The 22,595-nt window shown below is 48.4% G+C and overlaps 1 protein-coding gene across 13 annotated transcripts in view; it reads left to right on the forward strand.

Annotated features, from left to right (window-relative positions):
- CAMTA1 (calmodulin binding transcription activator 1) overlaps positions 1–22,595 on the forward strand; it is a 961,599-nt gene that overhangs the window by 893,041 nt on the left and 45,963 nt on the right. Inside the window, exon 1 of one of the 13 annotated variants that reach the window (XM_070474234.1) lies at positions 13,314–13,519. The exons of the other annotated variants lie outside the window; for them this stretch is intronic. The gene's annotated coding sequence lies outside the window, so the exon portion shown is untranslated. Of the gene's footprint in view, positions 1–13,313; positions 13,520–22,595 lie in introns of those variants that run through there. 13 annotated transcript variants of the gene reach the window in all.

Consider the following 22,595-nt stretch of genomic DNA (forward strand, 5'->3'; position numbering starts at 1 on the left):
ATGGGTGATTTTAATTAAAATGACCATTATATCTACTACTGTGGGCAAGAATCTCTTAGAAGAAATGGAGTAGCCCTCATAGTCAACAAAAGAATCTGAAATGCAAAGAATCTGAAATACTTGGGTACAATCTCAAAAATGTCAGAATGATCTCAATTTGTTTACAAGGCAAACCACTCAATATCTCAGTAATCCAAGTCTATGTCCCAACCATTGATGCCGAAGAAGCTGAAGTTATAATCATGCTGCTGCTGCCGCCAAGTCACTTCAATCGTGTCCGACTCTATGCGACCCCATAGATGGCAGCCCACCAGGCTCTGCTGTCCCTGGGATTCTCCAGGCAAGACTACTGGAGTGGGTTGCCATTTCCTTCTCCAATGCATGAAAGTGAGAAGGGAAAGTGAAGTCGCTCAGTCGTGTCCAACTCCTAGGGACCCCATAGACTACAGTCCACCAGGCTTCTCTGTCCATGGGATTTTCCAGGCAAGAGTACTGGAGTGGGTTGCCATTGCCTTCTCCAAGTTATACTCATAGTTACAGTTAATTCCATTAAGAGGACCCAGATGGAAATGAGCCAAGAGAAGAAGTGTGCAGGGTGGGGTCCAAGAGGGCACCAAACATCCAGCTTCCCCTGTCTTCTCCTATGGAGTCATAGTCAGCATTAATGTCCCTTGATCAATGTATGACAGTGTTCATGGAGAATCACCAATCAGGGAAGCGCCCCTGGGTCTTGGTGTCCAGAGTTTTTACTGGGGCTCCATCACATAGTATTGGAGCTCCCTCACAAAGCTCCAATACTTTGGCCACTGATGCAAAGAACATCACTGGAAAATACCCTGATGCTGGGAAAGATTGAAGGCAGGAGGAAAAGGGGGCAACAGAGGATGAGATGGTTAGATGGCATCATTGGCTCAATGGACATGAGTTTGAGCAAACTGTGGGAGACAGTGAAGGACAGGGAAGCTGGGTGTGCTGCAGTCTATGGGGTTGCAAAGAGTCGGACATGACTGAGTGACTGAAGAACAATTACATAGGTGTGAGCAACTGCCCATGTGGCTGATCTCAGCTTGAGTCTCCAGTCTCTCCTGAGTTGGTTGATACCATGTGACTGAAAGCTTTTACCCTAAATCACATAGTTGATCCTTCTAGACTGGCCAGCCCCAACCCCACAACTATCCAGTATAACTAGCTCTTACCTTAAATCATATTATAGGACTATCCAGTGACTCAGGCAAACTAAGCCACTCCCAGCTGGTGTGGCATTCCAAGGGCATGGAGCTCACCTCCCAGAAGGCAAGGAAAAAAGTCAGTCTTCTCTTCAGTCAAGGTTAAAATCTCTACTGTGCAGAACTGCACCTCCCCTCCTCTGCCCCTACCTGGTTCTTGCCTGTCTCCCCTGCTCCTCACCCCAGCAGACCAATTCCTTTCTGCTGTTCCTGTTGAGAGAAGAAATGCTATGTGTCTGACATGGTTTTTGCTGTTGTTGTTGCTGTTGTTTTTAAAGTGTCGCCCATATGCAGATCTTGTGTAGCACTCAGCAAGTCTTTCGGCCCAAAGAACACATTTTATTATGAAAAATGGTCTGGGCGACTACTTTGTCTTCTGCAGAGAATACTGTGCAAAGCTCAAGATTTCCTGGGCAGGGATGTGAAATTCACTAGATTGCAGATCCATCCACTTAAATGTGAAATCAAATGAGAAATTTTAAGAGCCTTTGACAGCTAAGGTTATTATTCTGACATATTATCTCAATTACCTCTTTAAATTACTCACCTGTGCCATGGCCCGTGATGCTCTGTAAATGAACCTTCATCCCATCTCCATTCTGCAGACAGCAACCCCCACCCCCCGCCCCAGCAGTGTTCTCTCCTCACTAAAGTGTTCTGGTGGCTCCATTTGCTGCTGAAGGGTTTTGAGCGGCTCCATTTGGAGCTGCTGCCCAGTCAACTCCCTCCCCTATGCTCTCCCTATCTCCCTCTCCCGCACTGGGGGCTGGGAGCCTGGAGGAAGCCCCCTCACCCGTGCCCCCTCCTCCAACAGTGCTCCTTTCCTCCCCCAACACTGACAGAAATGGATCTGACCTTGCAAATGGATCTGACAACCCGAGTGTAGACAGGAATCTCAGAGCTGGGGTGGGGGCCTGGGCAAAGATCATCCCTGCTCAATAATTCACCTTTAAGAGAAAAGGAAGACATGGATGCAGCGTTCAGCCATCCTCTATGATGTTAACAATTCAGTGAGATTCCAAGACATAAAAAATGTATTGATGCTCTAATTTTATAAGCTTGATGATGTTTATTATGACATCAGAAGGCCTGGCCTGGGCCCCTGGGGAATAAGCTAAAGCCAGGGACACTCTGAGCAGGGCCTTCCCAGAAGTGCTGCAGACATGGCCCTATGAGGTTGGGCCTGGCGCATTCAAAGCCCCCAGTGCCCTGGAACTTGGAGATGGCTGGTGCATTTCTCACAAGGCTTTCCTAGTGGCTCAGATGGTCAAGAATCTGCCTGCAATGCAGATCTGGATTCAGCCTCTGGGTCAGGAAGGTCCCCTGGAGAAGGAAATGGCTGTCCACTCCAGCATTCTTACCCAGAGAATTCCATGGACTGAGGAGCCTGGCGGGGCAGTCCATAGGGTTGCAAAGAGTTGGACACAACTGAACGACTAACACTTTCACTTCACTTTTTTGGAAAAGTGGCAGGAAAATAGAAAACTCAGAGCAGAGAGCAGTCATGCAGCAGGACATGTGAACCTCCAGGTCTTCTGATTGCGCTCACAGACATCATTTCTTCCCCAGCATCCTCAGGTTTGATTCCCAGTAAGAAGGTGAAGAGGGGCTCATTTTATATCTGCTGAAAGGCCCTAACATTGTTACTTGAAAGCAAGTTAAGGCGTGGAGGATCTTTGGGTGGGACTGCATTTCTCAGGAAAGCATCCCAGGGGATTTCACTTTGATGTGGATGGTATTTCTCAGGACCATGGGCAGCAGGGCCAAACCAGGGGCTGCTGACTCGGCATCAACGGTCCAGAAGCTGGTGAGCTGCAGGCCTGCGTGGGGTTATGGCCGCACTGTGAGGAACCAACCAGGGTGTCAAAGAGAGACCAGCCTGGGGGGTCGGGGGGGGCAACACATGTGTGTGTAACACATCTGTGCTTTTCCTTGGCCGCTGTTTTTGTTTTTCTCAGTAGCAACGTTTAGCACCTAAGGTGTCTAAAACTTCCTGAGTTCACTGTGTCAGCTCTGCTTCTCCGAGGTGGTTTTAGCTTAAAATGCACCCACCTCTCATTGTGCTTTCCCTTTTGAGAGCCTTTTCTTTTCAGTAACAGAGAACACGATTTGACAAGCCTCCACTAGTGACCTCGGTAATGATCTGTTATTTGTAGGAAGCTGCTTGTTGCTTCTCTAAACGGGGGACTTCCCAGCTCCTGTTACCACTGATGCCGAAGTTTCAGGGTTTGGTCACAGCAGTTGTCGGGATTGTGATTTCAAAGTGGTCTTCAGTGTAGACACCCAGTCTTTTGACTCTGTTGTCACCTTCAAGAGAATATGCTCATTTCTCTTTAATCAGATTATCACATTTTAAAAAATGAATAATATCTTGTTCATCAAAAAAAAGTACAACACAGCAGTTTTAATAAATGTATTTTGAGTGTGCCTTTTGGGTAAACACTCCTATTCTTTTTTTTTAATATTTATTTATTATTTGGCTGTGTTGGGTCTTAGTTGTGACACACAGGATCTTTGCTGCGTTATGCTGGATCTTTCATTGCAGGACAGGCTCAGTTGCCCTAAGGAATGTGGGATCTTACTTCCCTGACCAAGGATCGAACCTGTGTCCCCTGCACTGCAAGCCAGACTGTTAATCACTGGCCCACCAGGGAAGTCCTGACATACGTATTCTTCATTGTGACTCCACTGGGCAGTAGGGTGCATGGCAGAGAGGCCATCTGCAGCCTGGAAAGTGCCTGTGATGCTCTCGAGACCCCCTGGAACTTCCCAAGATCCTCCCTGGAAAGATCCACTGGGGGTGGGGTTGGAACCTGACTTGGCAAGGGTGGCCTTGAACATGGTTGTTGTTGTTCAGTCACTAAGTCGTGTCGGACTCTTTGCAGCCCCAAGGGCTGGAGCCCACCAGGCTCCCCTATCCTTCACTATCTTCTGGAGTCTACTCAAATTCACATCCATTGAGTTGGTGATGCTATCTAACCATCTCATTCCCATAGAATTCTGCACTTGAAGGTCTATAATCCCTCAGCCAGGTAAAGAGATGCATGGATAGATATGTGAGCTTAGAAGACAAAGATTGTCTTAGTCAGTTTGTCTTTGTTACTGCCAGGTGACAAAGTACCACAGACCTAACAGCTGAAATAACAGACATTTATTTTTTCACAGTTCTGCAGGCTAGAAGTTTGAGATCAAGGTGTGAGCAGGTTTGGTTCCTCTTGAGTCCTCTCTCCATATCTTGCTAAATGACTTTGTCTTGCTGTATCCTCACATGGCCTTTCTCAGTGTGCTCACCCCTGCTGTCTCTTTGGGTGTCCGGATTTCCTCTTTGTGTAAAGACACAGTCACTTTGGGTTAGGCTTCACCCTAACAGCCTCATTTTCATCTAATCACTTTTTTAAAGGCCCTGATTCCAAACACTACAGTAGCAATCTGAAGTCCTGAGAATCAGGGCTTCAATCCATGGATTCGTTGGGGGGGGGGGGGGGGCAGGGGGCAGACACCACTCAGCCCATAAAAGAGCCATTCTCCAAAATTGAGATATCCTGCATGAAGAGGATTTCATCCCTGCCATGAGGGCTTTGCCAAGGCCCCAGGCCTGCCCTCTGAGACCCCATGGAGGGCCTGACACTCAGACCCCCAGGTCAGGGGCTTTAGCTGGAGTTTTGCTGGCTTGTGCTTGAGTTTTATGGCTCCCTTGGCCAAGGTATGGACTAGTCAAGTCACCTTGCCCTGTTGTTTAGCTGCGACAAGGAGCTAACACCTTTTGGGCACGAGGCTTTGACCTTACCCTGGGATGCAGCTCCTATAATCATCTCTGTTTTATAGATTAAGACAGCGAGGCTTAGAGAAGAGAGCCTTTCCAAAGTGTCAGAGCTGGAAACACTGCCCAGCCCTTCTGCCTCCTGAGTTGAGCACTCCCCACTTGGCTACTCTGTCTTCTAGGGGTTTTAGGGTTCTGGATTAAAATAAAGCCCGGGCACAGACTGGCCTGGCTGGCCCAGCTTAGAGGGTCCTCAGGCCAGACATGACCCTGTCTCCTTGAGTGTGTCTGCTGTGTGCCATCCAGACTCCTGGCACCAAAGGGTGGTGTTAGCAAGCGCAGCTTCAGGAAGTGAGCTGGGGAAGGAAGGGGCAGTGGCCCTGCCAGCCAAGCTGCCAAGCCTATCCTTTGGTCAAAGAGGGGCCCTTCACCTGCTTGTACTGTCATGGAAGCTGTTTCTCTAGTTTCCACGTAAGGCCAAGCAGAGAGCTCCAGCTCTGGAGTGTGGAAGCTCGGGGCCTCTGCTGCTCACTAGTGCACAGTCCAGGGCAAGTTACTCAACCCGTTGTGCCTCAGTTTCTCCCTCTGTAAAAGTGTGGTAATAAGAACACCCACTGTACAAACTTGGTGTGAGGATGAAAGGAATTAATATGTGTAAAGAATGGAGTTGGTACCTAGTAAATATTATCTTGATGATGATGGTGGTGGTGATGGTGATGATGGTGATGGTGGTGATGATGATACTGATGATGATGGTGGTGATCACGATGGTGGTGATGGCAGTTCCCATCTCAAGAGGAAGAACCAGGTCTCTCCCCTCCCCAGGTGGCACCTGCTCATTGAGCTGTCTTCACTCTCCATCCATGGAGGCTGCACCTCCTTGTCCATGAGGACCATTTCACCCAGAGACCTAGAACAGATGGGACCTTGGTGAGGGAGCAGGCCTGGGTGGAACCATGAGCCACACTGGCGTGGGTTAAGGGGTCTGGGTCCTCTTGCCTCAGTTCTCCCTAAATGACTACAAAATAGGACTTGGTTAGAGGTCCCTCTCCTCCATCTGTGTGTGACTCCTAGCTGTGCCTTAGGCTTTCAGGCCAGCCCCCCTCACACACCAACCATGCACTCCAGCTCGTTTTAATAACAGAGGTAGTAAACTGTGGTGGGAAAGAATCTGCCACAGCAAAAGACCCTGGAGCATATCATGAAGACCATCACAGTCCCAGTCCTGGCCTTGGTCCTCATCCCGAAGCCCACACTGGGTGTCCTCCTGTCCCTGGGCTCCCACTTTACATTCATTATCCAATTTCATCCTTTCCCTGCTTCCAGGAGATGTTTCATCCCCATTTTCCTGACAAGGAAGCTGAATCTCTCCAGGTGACTTGTTCTGTGTCACACAGCTCAGGCCGGCACATAGTAAAGCCCATTGAGTTGGTGCTTTATCACTGCATGTTATCACTTCCTGAGTGTACGTCGGATTATCCGTTTTTTGACTCTACTGCTGAGCACATCTCTGCATGCCCCCCACTCTGATACGAGACTAGCCATTCTGTTTAGCATCTGGCACATGTATCATCCTGGGGCTGGGTGCAGAGGGATTATATATTATCCATATATAACTATGGATGGGCCTGTATAAGCCACCAAGGAGAATGCGTGAAGGTGGTTTCTTTCACCCAACTTCTTTGGAGTCTCTTCCTGCATCACAGTCCTTAAGAGAGACCTCCAAGTTCCTAGGCTGATGGCTAATGAACTTCTTCCTCCCTCTAGATTAGTGCTGACAGCCTTTCTGGGCTAATACCGATCGTGGCAGCATGGTTTGCCCAGGTAGCAAACATCTTGTCTCCTACAACTGCCCCCTACAGTAATCTAATGCTGTGTAACTAACCACCCCAAAGCTGAGTGGCTCAAAACAGCAAGCATGCTTGCGTCAGTGCTCTCCATGCTGTGGGTTGCCTGGGCACACACAAGCAGCTGCATTCACAGGACTGGTCATTTCAAATCCAACAGTCCCTGCGGTCGAATCTCAGGGTCCCTTGCTCTGTCAGGTTCTGCTGGACCTGCCAGGACCCCATCTGCATGGCTTTAGATCTCATTTTGCAGAAGAGGAGACTGAGGCACATGAAGAGTAAGGAGCTTGGCACACAGGTACTTAGTGGTGAGGCAGGAACCAGAGTCCAGGCTGCCTTCCCCCACCCCAGCGCCTCCCTCCTATGGAAGGTTCAGGGGCCAGGACACTGGCAACTCAGCTGAAGTGTTTACTGTTCTCTGAAAGCCCGCCTTCACCTCTGAATCACTCAACCATTTGATGGAGACCCTGGTCTATAAGGGACTTCTCCAGGAGGAACTCCAAGTTCAGGGCACAGTTCTCTCCTGGATCCCTAGCTGTCTAGGAGGCAGTCAAAGCAAGTGGGAACTGGATGGACTCACTCCTGGTCTTTTCACAATCCTTCAGAAGCACAATTAGAAATGAACCCTCTTCTGAGGTCCTCCTCGGAGGCCCCTGGGGGGGTCTTCCTCATGGTGTTCAGCGCCTCTCCTGTGTCTGTCTTGTTTCCTCACTGAGCAGTCACCTGGCCCAGCCTCTCTATCCACATTCTCCGTCACCACCATATCCCACCGAGGGCTGGACATGGGGACTTGGTGAGCAGGAGGGGACCCACTGACCAAGGGTCAGTCATCGGACCCTCCTGACCTCAGTTTTCCTTTTTCCATCACTTGGTCTTCTCTTCTAAAGTTAATCCATTGATTCTTTTTATGCTTCATTCTTTTTCTCTTCCTTTTATTGTGTTTGTGTTTTCAACTCTTTGTTGTTCAGTCACTAAGTTATATCCAACTCTTTGCAACCCCATGGACTGCAGCACGCCAGACTTCCCTATCCTTCATATCTGCCAGAGTTTGCTCAAACTCATGTCCATTGAGTCAGTGATGACATCCAACCATCTCATCCTCTGCCGCTCCCTTATCCTCTTGCCCTCAATCTTTCCAGCATCAGGGTCTTTCCCAATGAATTGGCTCTGCTGAGATAGAATTAACATACTGTATAATTTACCCACTTAAGGTGTACGATTCAAAGTTTTTAGTCTATTCATTGGGTTGTACAGTCATTACCACTACTCATTTGAAACCATTCATTCCTCCAAAAAGAAACCCCTTTACTCATAACAGTCCTGTCCCACTGCCTCTAGGCTCCTTCCCCCAAGCCCCCACCCTCCCCCCGCCTAAGGCAACTGTTCATTTACTTCCAAATTTCTATAAACCTCCCTATTCTAGAGTCATATCATTTGAACTGGCTTCTTTCAACTCAGCATAGTGTCTTCAAGGTCCATCCTTGTTGCAGCAGGTGTCAGTTCTGGCTTCTTTCACCTAGCCATTTGTTTTTCTTCTTTGGAGAAATGTCTATTCAGATTCTCTGCCCATTTTTTAAAAAATTAGGCTTTCTTTTTATTCTTGAGTTGTAAGAACTCTTTTTATATTTTAGATAGAATTTCCTTATCACATATATGATTTACAAATATTTTCCCCATTCAGTGAATTATCTTTTTCAGTTTATTTTTTTCACCTTCTTGATGGTGTCTTTTGAAGCACAAATGTTTTTAATTTTTATGAAGCCCAATTTATTTATTGATTTATTTTTGGTTGTCCAGGCATATGATGCCATAGCTGAGAAGCCATTGCCAAATTCAAAAGACTGAGAGATTTACCTCTACATTTTCTTCTGAGAATTTTGTAGTTTTGTCCTTACATGTAACTCTTTGATCCATTTTGAGTTGATTTTTACATATGGGGTGAGGTAGGAGCCCAACTTCATTCTTTTATATAGGGACATCCAATTGCCCCAGACCTATTTGTTGAAAAGACATACAGGGCTTTCTCTCTTCATTGAATTATTTTGTCACTCTTGCCCATGGTTTCTAAAAATACTTTTTTATTTCTTAAGGCCTTAAAGATGCACTGATTATGCATCTTGTACTTATTTTTAAGTGGTCACTTATTTTGGGAAGACTCCTATTTGATTATTTTTATTAGAAGTTGATATGTACAGAAACATATTCGATTTCTTATGTGATAGGAGAGATGAGGTTATGCTGCAGTAACAGACAACCCAAGGTAAAGTGATTTATTTCTCTCTCATGCTCAAATTCAACGCCAACTGGCAAGAAGAGCCCCAATCACCCTAGTCACTCAGGTACCTGACCCAGTAGTCTACCTCTTGACATAAACAAGCTCTCACAGCTGCCAGGGTTGAAGAAAAGAATGTCATGAACAGGTCCTGGTTCTTAGAACTTTCCCAGACTGCTTTCTTAACAGGAATCTAAATGATGGTGGGAGTTTTCAGGTACTTGGGAGAAACATCAAAGGGGCAGGATGAGTGCAGGTTTGAAACTTGAAACCCAGATCTCCTGCTTACCATTGATATGACTTTAGGCAAGTTATCTAACTCCTTGCAGTCTCATTTCCCCCTCTCTGGACAATATCCAACTTGCGGGAGAAACAGCAGCAGTGTATGTGAGTGAGTAGTGTAACAGCAGGTAGATGTCAGGCACCCAACAAACTGTAGTTCCCTTTATCCTCACCTGCAGCAGGATGTTCCCCTTTGGTTCTTCCTGAGACCCTCAGCAGAGGTTAGGTTTCTGCTTAAACAACTTATTGACCGGAGACATGTTAATAAATCTCTTGTTACTTGGATATTATTGACCAGAGACATTTCAATATTCACTTACATAACAAATCATCGGTCACAGGTGTTAATTTCTGTAAAAAGCCCCTGGTCAATAAAATGTTAAAAAAGAAAGAATACTGAAGCAAAAATATAATGTGTTAAGATGCAACAATTGCATTGGTCTGGATGCTGCCAAGTGAACTGACCACTGAGCGAAGATTTCTTCTTCACTATTTAAAAAACCGACTCAGGTAAACTCCAGGTTTACTCCAGGTAAACTCAGGTAAGCCCCATAAAAACCGAGTGGAAGAATTTGTTTGAAGCGCAGGCCTGTCTTACCCTGTCATTTCTTAACCTGGAACAGAGGAGCATGAATACCCTGTGGGTACTTGGATCCAGTATGCTGCCCAAGCTCTGAGCTTAATCTGGAAGCATCCAGCTCACCCCACTCCCCACCTCCCAGCTCTGCCTGCCTTCCAGGCAGGGGCCCATGGAGGACGCTTGCTCTGGTGACCTCTACCCTGAGACAGAGATTTAGAGGGGAAGGAGAGGGGGAGCTCTTCCAGGAAGTGGGTGGCCCCAGCAGAAGAAAGTAAGAGGACTTTCCTAGTGTAGAAATGTCACTTCGGGCTGCCTGAAAGACAGCTCTAGGCTGTTGCCCCTGACTCTGACACCAGGGCACAGCCAATGTGCTGAAGCATCCATAGCCATGGATACTTGGATACATGGATACTTGGATAACATTTCTTTCAGGCCAAGTGGACACGGTCTGCTGCAGGAAGGGTGAAGAGTCATGGCAGGCAGTGGGGATGGCCAGGTCTGAACCAGAGCTGAACTTCCATCTTTTTAAAAGCAAATCCAAGGAGGGCGGGAAGTAAAAACCAACTTCCCCACATGAAAGATAGAAAAGACTAGAGGCGTTCTCTTTAGTTGGGGTCCAGGTAGCTGAACCTGGACCCAACATCCTGAGTTCCCTGCACTGTCAAGTATAAAGGCAGGTATTGCCCCTTGTGATCCCACCTCCCAGTTGGTCTCTGTTGCTCCCAGTTCACTCAGAGCAATTCAACACCTATTAGCAGGGTCCTTCCAGTATGCATGATGCTGTGCAAGGTGCCAGGATAAGCTGAGATTCCAATCCTGTTCTCAAGGAGATTAGCGGTGTCTCTTAGCTAGTAATAACTTTTAAAAATACTAATTATCAGGAAGACCCCCTGGTGTAGGAAATGGCAACCCACTCCAGTATTCTTGTCTGGAGAACCCCATGAAGAGAGGAACCTGGCGGGCTACAGTCCACTGGGGTCTCAAAGAGTCAGACATGACTGAAGCAATTTAGCAGGCTTAGCATGTGTTAATGTATAATATACATGTGGAAATTGCATATATCATAAGTATGTGAAATTCAGCTCAGTGAGTTTTCACAATCTAAAACCAGTGCCCAGATCAAGAAGAGAACATCACCAGAAACTCAGAAGCCCCCTCTCCTTCCAGTCACTATCCACCACCCCAAGATGTTCTAATAGCATCGAGAGAGCTAACTTTTAATAAGTATACCTCAAGTGCCAGGCACTGATATAAGTATCTTACATCTACCAGCTCATCTAATTCTCACCCACAGATAGGAAGGCACAGTTAGCAAGCAGGAAAATCTAACTAACACTGCCCCCAGCTACTACCCTTACATTGCCTCCCCTGGAAACAAATAGAACCTGCTCACCCTGTGCTGAAATACTGATGCATAACAATGATCCTGGGGCTGCTCTGTGGAGAGCAGCCTGGGGATCTGAGTCAGGCCTTAATGGATAAGAATGCACCCAGCAGATAAAGGGGAGAATGTGCATAAGCAAAGTTGGGAAGTACAGGGGTCCAGTGTGGTGAAAGCAGGGGGCAGGCGAGGACGTATGGGATAGGAGTATGAAGGACTTGTTGGAGCAGGATTGTGAGTGCTCAAGAGTGTTCTGACTTTGCCCGGGGAAGGTGAGGCACCCGCTGGGGTTTAGTCAGCGGTCAGCCCCCAAGAGTGAGGCCATAATCCACTTGCTAGCATTCCTGGTTCAGAGGCGTGGCACAGGATGGAGCCAGCCCACCCACCTCCCAAAAGATGTCCTGGCTTGGTCCCTAAAGGAGAACTCTGTTTTGGCTGTATAGTCTTGAGGGTTGTACAAAATTCTCTGGCTGTTCTTGTGTGTGTGTTTGCCGCTGTTTAGTCACTAAGTCGTCTCCGACTCTTTGGGACTCCATGGACAGTAGCCCACTAGGCTTCTTTGTCCCTGGGATTTTCCAGGCAAGAATATTGGAGCGGGTTGCCATCTCCTTCTCCAGAGATCTTCCCGACCCAGGGATCGAACACAGATCTCCTGCATTGGCTGGCAGATTCTTTTCCGCTGATCCACCAGGGAAGCCCACACAGTCTCGAGGGTTGTGCAAATTTTCTCTGGTTGTTTTCGTGTGTGTTTGAGTAGGCTCAGAAAAAAGAGACTCCGCCCCCATCTTTTGCGACTCTTTTTAACCCAGATGGCAGAGAGGAGACATAACCAGTTTTTAAGATAATTAAGAATATGAAGAAAAAAGGAGAAGATGGGCTCATCATAAGCCTGCGTGGGTCAAGCACTTTCTCTGTGCAAGGCCGTGGGTGGGGTTAACTTAAATGAAAGCAGAAGGGGTGGTGCTATCCATCTGAGATGCCTGGGAAGGCTGCTTGGAAACGTGAATCTTGACTGAGAGGTGTGACTTGGGCTTGAGGCGGGAAGCGAGAGGATGTTATGCAGAAGTATCCAAGTGAGAAAGCCGAAGCCAGAACTTTTGGACACCAGGGTTAGAGTCGAGGGATGGGCGGGGGCCCTGGAACTCCAGCTAAGGAGGTCGGGCACTGCGCCACCGAAATGGGCGTCTCGGATGCTCCTGAACTCCCATGGGAGCCGTCCTGCACCGGCTCCGCCCTGGTCGACGACCCGAGCCCCTCCGCACTGCGGCTCGGGGACCCGCCCAAGTGTCCCGGAGGCCTCCTGGGCGCCGTCCCGCGTCCACAGCCGTCGGCCGCGCCCCTCCTTCGCGCCCAGCCCTCCGCGCTCCCCTGCTCGCGGCGCAGCGCCGGCTCCTCCCGGGGCTGCATTGCAGACGCCGCCGCCGCAGGATTCGCCGGGGATGCGCTGGCAGCCCGGGCACGCAAGGCCACTGGGTGCTGGGCTTCCGGGCGGACCCGACGGCGCCCCGGGGCCCGGATTCGGCGGCCGGGTGCAGGGCGGCTCGCTGAGCAGGGAACACGCAGCCCTAGCGCCCCCGCCGCGCGGCACGGGCCCCCGTGGCCGTGGGCCCGGGGCAGCGGGCGCGGCCGTCGGGCTCGGAGTCGTCCCTGCCCTCGAATGGACCTCGGCCACTCGGCTGGCGGGTCTCCTGGAACCTGGGCTGGGGGTGCCCGGCGGCTTCGCGAAGAGTCTTGGCGTGCCTGGAACCGCGGGGCCGCGCTCCGCCCGCACCCTCCGGGCCGGGCCCGCCGCCGTCCAGCGCGGCGCCGCGCGGCTCGGGCGCAGTTCCGGCGCAGTCCCCGCGCCGAGCGGCTCCGCGCCCCACACCTGCCTCTGCCCGGCTCCGGGTGACGTGACGCTCTTCGATTGGCCCTCGCGGCCAGGAGGGCGGGGCTGAGGCCGGTGAGCTCACCGCCGCGCCCCGCCATTGGCCCGGGCGGTGCACTCGGGCTGTGGCGGGGAGACAACGGTACCCGGAGCCCGAGTCGTTCCAGCTGCGGCGTGTGGAGCTGAGCGGGTCGGGGCAGGGCTGGGCTGTCGGGCCGGGCCGGGCGGGGCCGCGCGGGAGGAGGAAGACAGAGGCGGCTCGGCGCCAGCCCGACGGAGCGTTGGCCGTGCTTACCAAGTCCGAGTGAGTGTGCGTGCGGTCGAGGGGAGAGTCGGCCTGGCGCGTGCGGGGCGAGGGCGGCGGCCGACGGGGGCGCGCGGGGCGGCCAGGCGCGCGGGGGCGGGGCCGGGGGCGGGCGCGCGCGCGCGCCCGGGGCGTGGGGAGCACCCGTGCTCGCGGCGGGGGCGCGCGTGTTTACGCGGAGTTGGGGGAGGGAGCGTGTCGGAGGAGCGGGTGCGAGAACACGCGCGCTTGTGGAGGCGCGGGGGAAGGGCGTGGGAGGGGCGCGCGTGTTCACGGGAGGGAGGAGTGTGTTTGGACGGCGGGTGCGCGTGGGGGCCAGCGAGAGTGTTTACGGGGCGAGCGTGCGGGAGGGGGTGTTTGGATGAGTGTGCGGGGCGCGTGTGGATGGAGCAAGGAGGAGGGCGTGCGCATGTTTGCGGGGCGGGGGTGCAAACACGGGTGTTTACGGAGTGAGTGGGAGGGTGGAGGGGGCGCGCGAGCTGATGGAGAGAGCGCAGGGGCCTGGTGTGTTTTGACGCGTGAGTGCGCGTGGGTCCCGGCGTGTTTACCGAGTTTGTCTGGGTGTTGCGGGCCCACGCGTGTTCGTGGGGCGCGTGGGGATGCGGGAGGGACGAGTCCGGGAGAGCGCGCACGTGTGGCGGGGAGGTGGGGGGGCGGGCGTGGGTGTGCGGACACAAGTGTGCGCGCGAGCCAGTGGGAGTGTTTGGGTGAGTGGCGGCCTGGCGACGCGCGTGCGGGGAGTGGCCGCGTCGGGGGAGCGCGGGCGCGAGCGCCCGTGGGCCGCCGGCTGGTTTTTGTTTGCGAATTGCGTCCGGGCGGCGGGCTTTTCGGATGGAGTGCTCGCTCCCGCGGCCGGGCGCGGGGAGAGGGGCCGAACCGCCTGGCTTTCGGCCCCCGGCGCTTCTGCGGATCTGGCGGTTGGAGGCTGCCTTTTGCTAGCAGGCCAATGGAGTGAATGAACGTTTTATTAATCTGTGCGTAGAACACGGCGGGGAAAGTTGGTTGAGTTCAGAACCCAAAGATTTGGAAGAACTTGCTGAGAGCTTTGCTTACTTGCAGACCAAGGACGGGAGAGGTTCCTTGACCCTATCTTCCACCAGCCAGGCTCAGCGTAACCTTCTTGCGTTTATAAGATCTCTCCTGCTTTGGTCGCCTTGGTATTTGCACAGTGTCAGAGGCGGCCCTGGTGGTTTTCAAATGTTTGGGACCGTTTTTCAATCTTTAGATTTGTGCAGGCATCAAATATCTGAAAACATATTACCCTTGCAAATTATCTTCTCAGTTAGTGGCTTCACCAGGGAACGATGGCAGCTTTAAAGCCCGTTTTGTATTTTGTGCACTGTTTCTTAGTATGATTACTGTTGGTAAATCTGAAGTACCTAATTGGCAAAGCAGATGCAATAAACAGAAGAGCTTTCAGATATGAAGTGCCTCGTCTGTTTGCTTGAATGCATTGTATTTCTTCCACCAGTGGGGCCAAAGCCCACCAGTGGTGCCAAAGTTTTATCACACATAATAAAATGGCTGGTTCATGGAAAGGAGTCCTTTCTTTCTCAGTCTAAAGGAGCTTTTCAGAGTTTCTCTACAGAATCTGTGTGATACGAACTATTGCTTGAGAACCTGATTAAAAGAAATATATTAAGCAGTATCACTTTTCATGGTGTTTGTTTATAGACAGATATTTCTTATTTTAAGACCCAAATCAGATGATAGCAAAGAAGCTTGTGTGTGTGTTAGTCACTCAGTCGTGTCCGACTGTTTGTGAGCCCGTGGACTGTAGCCCGCCAGGCTCCTCTGTCCATGGGATTCTCCAGGCAAGAATACTGGAGTGGGTTGCCATTCCCTTCTCCAGCAAATAAACTTATGTTTCTCTTTTTCTTAGCTTTAGATTTCAGGAATACAGCGATGTTTAATGTTCTAGAAACAACATTTGCTTACAGGGTATGCATTTCCAAAATAAATTCAGCTAGGTGAAAACAAGCAGAGGACTGCCTCGAATTCCTAAGGGACCTGGACCCAGGCATCCTAATTATGTTCCAAATAACCCAAGTGGAAGCTCAGTATTTAGTGCAGTAGTTAATAACATCGTATCACTTAAGGATTCTTACTAACTCTTGTGCTTTTGTGGTAAACATGTAGAGATCCCTTATTATTTTCTTCAGTCTTCTGTGGAGGGTTCTGCTGGGCCTTCCTGCCTGTTATGGCAGCTGGCCCGGTTGCAGGACATTCATGTTGGGCTGTCCTAGAAAACATGGGTAATGGGTGGAACTGAAAATTTTTTACTTCACCGGAGAAAGATGGTGACATTAAAGAATCAGTTGACCTTGAAAGTTTCCTGCGAGAAAGGTGTGAAGCATGTATTGATGGCCAAAATTCCAGTGCTCAGCTCGGCTCGTGATCCTGTGCATTCTGGCACTGCCGGAAATGTCCTTTTCAGTTATCGAGAATTGTCTTTGGGAACCATCATAATCTTTCTGATGTTTTCTAGCCTCGCCGTTGTGAACTTCTGACATTGCAGAGCTCTGCTTGTAGGCTGCCTGTTTTAAATGTTTAAGGGAAATTTTATTTTTATATTTTATTTTCATATTTACATTTCTTTAAGACTCAACTTTGGGTTTCACCCAGAAGGGTCAATAAAGACCATTCCGTTAAAGTTGCTGCCATTCTCCCGCCAGTGCATTGGTTTTCGGAAAGTCCTTTCTTCTTCCTTAGCGGTATCCACTACCCCACCCCTTCCACAAATGTTTTTGTGTGGCTGCCATATCTTCTTACACTTAAAAGGGTTTGCTCTCTGACTTAAAGTGGGTTAGTATTTGTATCCCATCGATCTTTTAGACAGAAGGCTCTCAGAGTGGTGCCAAGTGTTCATTGTTAAATATCAACCGTGGCGTCTTGTCACACTACATAAGCTGAATATTTGAGTGTTTATTGCAGTTATATATTCCTTTGCCAGAAAGCTTTTGGCATCCACATGTGATGTAGTTTATTTGCATACACGTCACCTTTTTTTTTTTTTTTAAAGGGTTAAAAGAGCTTATGTGCTGCGATTCATGGGGTCGCAAAGAATAGGACACGACTGAACGACTGAACTGAACTGAAGGGAGGTTACACGACTTAGTGACTGAACAACAAGGGAGGTTACAGAGATACATATTACGTAGTGAAAATAGGTAAAATAAAGAGGGAGTAGGCAAAGGAAAGAAGGGTCCAGGGAAGTGAGTTGGGGACACTAATGAAGATAGGAAGGGATCTCCGTTCCATAAAGCCTTCCGCACCTTCTAGAGGCATGCCGTGTACTGCCTTCTAAGCTCTCTGGCCATTGTAGAAGTGACACAGGCTTAATTTTCTCTTTATTATCTCTCACTTGTCATTTGTTGTTCAGTCGCTCTGTCGTATCTGACTCTTTGTGACCTCATGGACTGCAGCACGCCAGGCTCCCCTGTGCTTCACTATCTCCCAGAGTTTGCTCAAACTCATGTCCATTGAGTTGGTGATGCTGTCCAGCCATCTCATCCTCACATGCCATTCGTTTTCTTATATTTCATGGAAGTTCTGACAGCCATTGCTGAACTTTGTTGGTTGGAAAAGTCTAAACGAGGTCGACTGAATCAGCTTAAAGACTGCAGGTTAATATCAGTCATTTTGAACATTTAGGAAGTGCCTGGGAACCTGCTGGGTTACCCCTCACTTGAGAACATTGGCGCTCCTGATCGTGAAAGTCATGGTGAGAGGCTTTACCCTGCCTAAGTGGGTTGCCCTGAAGTCAAATGACTGGCTTTTCTGTGTTACAAGTGCCTCCAAATGTATTAAATGAACATTTATCAACTACCAAAATGAACCAGTCTGTTTTTTTTTTTACCTTCCTTCTTCTGACCTTCCCCACGCTCCAAACCTGATCCCCCACTCTGTTCCCCCCAGCGCCTCCCCCCTCCCCCAGCAGCTACTCAGCATGAACCCTTTGAAATTCTTCCTCCTTATTCTCTGAGCCCAACTCACACCTGATCTCATTAATGAACCCTTTAACCCTCAGCTCCCAGATTAGACTAGTGGCTGTTTGCAGGGCAGGCTAGTGCTGAAGCTGTGTCTTCCCCTACTGACCCTAGCATCATGCGACCTGGGAGGTGGACTTTCATAAATACTGGTCGTTGACCACAAAATTGTATCCCTGGTGTTACTCTTCAGGTAGAGTGAGAACGTAAGAGGAATTTTCTGAAACAAACATGACTCTGATCCTATTTCGTGCATTCAGTTCAGTCTTGCCTGCTGGTAATTCAGACCTAAGCTCCACAGGGTCTCCCATTCAGGTTCATTCACCATCCCTAGTGGATTTGGGTTTCCATTTAATGGTCGTGAAGTGGCTGTAAAAGTCTTGGCCTGTGCCAATGTTAAATAGCAGGGTGTAACACCTGAGTCATCTTTGGGGCTCTCATAAGATTGGCCAGAAACTTGCTGAAATGTGCATAGGTAACAGCTGTTTGCTTGAATATAATATGGTAAGATGAATACTTGGTTTTTGTTTTAGCTCTACTTCTAAGTAAATGAGAAATCCCGGGTAACTCACCTTATAGCCCTGGATCAGTGCCTCACCTGTTTTCTAAGCCTATTAGTAGTGGTTCAGGAAATTAACTTAGTGGTCAGTGTCGTTAGTTATTAAAATCAGAATGCATTGCATGTAGTATGGTCAGTATCAGTTTGGGGAGTCTTTGTTTCAGAGGGGTATGTGTGTGCATGTATTGAGCTCTTTCTTTTTGTGGGCCACAGCCAAAACCTGTTGAAAGCCCCTGGATTAGATCATTCATAATAGTCTTTAAATCTCAGTGTCTTCCCAGTTGGCACTAGTGGTAAAGAACCTACCTCCCTGTGCAGGAGACATAGAGACACAGGTTCGATCCCTGGGTCGGGAAGAGTCCCTGGAGGGGAGGGCATGGCAACCCACTCCAGTATTCTTGCCTGGAGAATCCCATGGACAGAGGAGCCTGGCAGGCCACAGTCCACAGGGTTGCAAAGAGTCAGACATAAACTGAAGTGACTTAGCAGCAGCAGCAGCAGTTTTGTAGTGATTCTCTTTTGTGGGATGTGTCTGTTGTTATGACTGTCAGTTTGGCAGTAGGTTAAGGCCCGATAGAGTTAAAATACTTCTGTAAGTATTTAATTCAGCAGCAGAAGGTGTCTAGCTAGGCAGGAGCTTAGTGTACCTTTCTCTGTTTTTCTGATTTATTTGGGTAATCAGAATGTTTCAAATGAGAATGACAGCTTATTTCTGCCAAAATTTTTCCCATGTTTAATAGGGATCTTTGAGTGATTCTTAGGTACTTTCACTAAGATCTGTTTAATGAAACTGATTTTTTTTTTGGTAAGTGAAAGGAGAACTGTTCCAGGATTTATGTAGTGGAAAGATCCACATTTCAGTTGATGGATTCACCTCAGGCCCCTCTTTTAGCCTTAGGTGACAGAACTCCAACTAGCTTCTATTTAAAAAAAAAAAAAAAGCAATTCATTGGCTCTCATTAAGTCCAGTTTGGAGTTGTCTTCAGGTACAACTGCTTCCAGATGCTCAAGTGATGTCGTTAGGAACCTGTCTGTCCCTCTCTTGGCTCTCTTCTCCTCTGTGTTGATTTTCTTCTCAGGCAGAAGTTCCCAAAGCCGTAGCAAGATGGCCCTCTCAAGCTCCAGGCTTATATTTTGCCAGTTTAGCAAATATTTCTGGGAAGATGGCACTTCTTTCCCAGGACTTCCAGGAAATGTTCTGTTACTGGCTCACCTTGACTCCTTTGTCCAATCACTTGAATAAGGAGGGGTGGTACTCTCATTAGCGAGACCTGACTCACCCACCCCTGGAGACAAGAATTGGAGTTAGAACCACCTGAACTGAGGAGAAGCACAGAATCATGGCCAGTGTCCAGTGAAGGGATGCTGAGCAGGCATACTGCGCTGATCTTCGCCGTTGGGTCTCATATTCTTTGAGAGAGCACCTTTCATTCTGAAACTGCAGAAGCTTATAACAAGGCTCATTCCATACTTCCATTTTCGTGGTCCCATTTTAACTGAATACTCCCCAGAATCATCACGTTTCAGTAGACTTTTAAATGGATACTGACTAACATTCCCTAAGATCATTTTCAGAAAATAGGATTCAGGTCCTTAATATTGCACTCTGTGGTTTGGATTAATCCACTAAAGATTTCTTTAAATACGCTTTTGTCTTTTCTAGTGAAAGAAACCACACATTCCATTCTAGCCAGAATCGATGCCTCTGGCATTTGTGTGTGCATGTGAAAGATGTTTTATCTAACAATGTAAAAAATAGGAAGGGCCCATCCTAAAGTTGATGATATTCTAAAAACTTAAAGGTAGGTTGAGTAATATTTCCCAGACAAACAGTGCAGTAAATGGTGGGTAGATTCCCAGGCTAGACTGAGAACAAAAACCTTTTGAATCCATAATAGATACTCAGAATTTGCAGAAGAAAACTTTAAAATAATGTGTGTGCATGCATATACCTGTATAAACTGTAAAACATTGAACTACCTAATCTACATACTATATATACATAGCCTACACTTACATGTTCCAAAACAAATGGAAAAATGAACTGCACATTGGAATATTAAATGAAGCTTCTTGAATAATAATAAATGTATATATAAAAGAATTTCAGTCAATGGAAACTTATTGGTGAAGATTCTTAATTTACTGGTGGAACCCTAAGTGATTCTCTGAAATTACAAACTCCAGCTGTTTAACTTTTTAGAGGAATAAACCCAGAGAAAGTAGATAATTTCAGTTTCTTGATAATCCTAACAATATTATTATCCCTGATTTTCAGTTCAGTTCAGTCGATCAGTCATGTCCGACTCTTTGCGACCCCATGGACTGTAGCACACCAGGCTTCCCTGTCCATCACCAACTCCTGGAGCTTGCTCAAACTCATGTCCATCGAGTCGGTGATGCCAACCAACCATCTCGTCCTCGGTTGTCCCCTTCTCCTCCTGCCTTCAATCTTTCCCAGCATCAAGGTGTTTTTCCAGTGAGTCAGTTCTTCGAATCAGGCGGCCAAAGTATTGGAGCTTCAGCTTCAGCCTCAATCCTTCCAATGAATATTCAGGATGGATTTCCTTTAGAAGTGACTGGTTTGATCTCCTTGCAGTCCAAGGGACTCTCAAGAGTCTTCTCCAACACCACAGTTCAAAAGCATCAATTCTTTGGCAATCCATGATCATTACAGTCATATTTTTATTCTTAAATTGAACAAAAGAGAGAATGACAGAAATCCTTCTGCTGTATCTCCAAGAGTTAGAACAATGAAAAGGGAAGGAAAATGTGGCTAAAGAGGTAGTTCGGTGTGTCAGAGGTTGTCTGAGGAAGAATTGACTAAACCACAAGCAATGAGAGGAGGAGCCTCCTCAGAAGGAAGACCGGAGACAGTGGGAAGAGATGTGGGGTCAAGCAGCTTCCCACACTAGTTCCTGGGTGACATTCACCATTAACCTACATGACCTTGCTGGGATTTGTGGTAGGTTAAAATGGACCAGGAGCTTCCTCACTCAGAGTGTGTCTGTATCAAGGTATCCTTTAGGACTAGTTTTAGCTCCTAAACTCTTTTGTTGGAATTACTTATAAGACATGCATATAAGATGCTCCCCACCACAAAGAATGATCAGATAAGTCTTAGGAGACACGCCTGCCGTTAGCTCTCCACCAGCAGTTTATAGTGCACATTATTAGCACAATAACTTGCCAGGGGGCTTAGGGGTAAAGAAGCCGCCTGCTATTGCAGGACACACAAGAGACATGGATTTCATCCCACGGTCAGGATGCTCCCCTGGAGGAGGAAATGGCAACCCACTCCAGTTTTCTTGCCTAGAGAATCCCATGGACAGAAGAGCCTGGCGGGCTACAGTCTATGGGGTCACAAAGAGTTGGACATGACTGAAGCCACTTAGCATGCACACATGCATTGCCTTTATTGCAAGGATGTTGAGGTCTGTTAAATCAGGGATCCCCCACACCCCTGTCCTGGGCCATGGACCAGCTTCAGTCTGTGACCTGTTAGAACCTGACTGACTGCACAGCAGAAGTTGAGCAGCGGGCAAGCGAGCAAAGCTTCCTCTGTATTTACAGCTGCCCCCCACCCCCCATCATTCATATTACTGCCTGAGCTCCACCTCCTGTCAGATCAGCAGTGGCATTAGATTCTCATAGGAGCTCAAACCCTACTAGGAGCTGTGCATTCGAGGGATCTAGTTGTGTGCTCCTTATGAGAATCATCCTGAGACCATCCTTCTATCCCATCCATGGAAACATTTCTCCCTGGTTCCCAAAACGTTTGGGGACCACTGCATTATGTCACAGCCTTTCTTATTAGTATCTTCTCTCAGCGCTCAGTACCTAGAAGAGCCATGCTGTCTACAGCAATTGAAAGTAATCTTGATCTTGATCTTGCCTCCCTTTTTTTGCTTTGTTTGCTAAGTTCAGCCAAATTTGAGGCTCACAGTTAACCATGTTAGAGGATATTTAGTGTGTATTTTCTGTATAACAGCTTTATGTGAGCTTTAGTTTACTCTTTTCATGAATCTCCATTTTCCCTAATCTCTTGTTAAGCATAAATGTTTTTATCGGTCATCTCAAAGAGACATACCTGGATCCAGGTTAAGTGAGGAGGGAGGGAGTTAGAGAGGTTTGGGTCGGGGAGATAGGTGAAGGCAGGGAAGGGAGACCAGGGAAAGGGAAGAAGCAGGGAAGAAAAAGAGAGGGGGCCCATGTCAGGGATTTCTGATGGGTGTGTAGCAGGGTTAGCTCCCACTGCACTTTGAGTTGGTTATTCACCTTTTGTTCCATCAATAACTGCTCCCTGAACCTTTAGACCAGCTATACTTGGAGTGGGATGATTTTTGTTGTTGTTTAGTCGCTAAGTTGTATCCAGCTCTTTGTGACCCCATGGACTGTAGCCCAACAGGCTCTACTGTCCATGGGATTTCCCAAGGCAAGAAGATTGGAATGGGCTGCCATGCCCTCCTCCAGGGGATCTTCCTGGACCAGGAATCAAACTCAAGTCTCCTGCATGGCAGGCAGATTC

This window comes from Odocoileus virginianus, chromosome 11 (assembly GCF_023699985.2).
Source record: "Odocoileus virginianus isolate 20LAN1187 ecotype Illinois chromosome 11, Ovbor_1.2, whole genome shotgun sequence".
Lineage (NCBI taxonomy): Eukaryota > Metazoa > Chordata > Mammalia > Artiodactyla > Cervidae > Odocoileus > Odocoileus virginianus.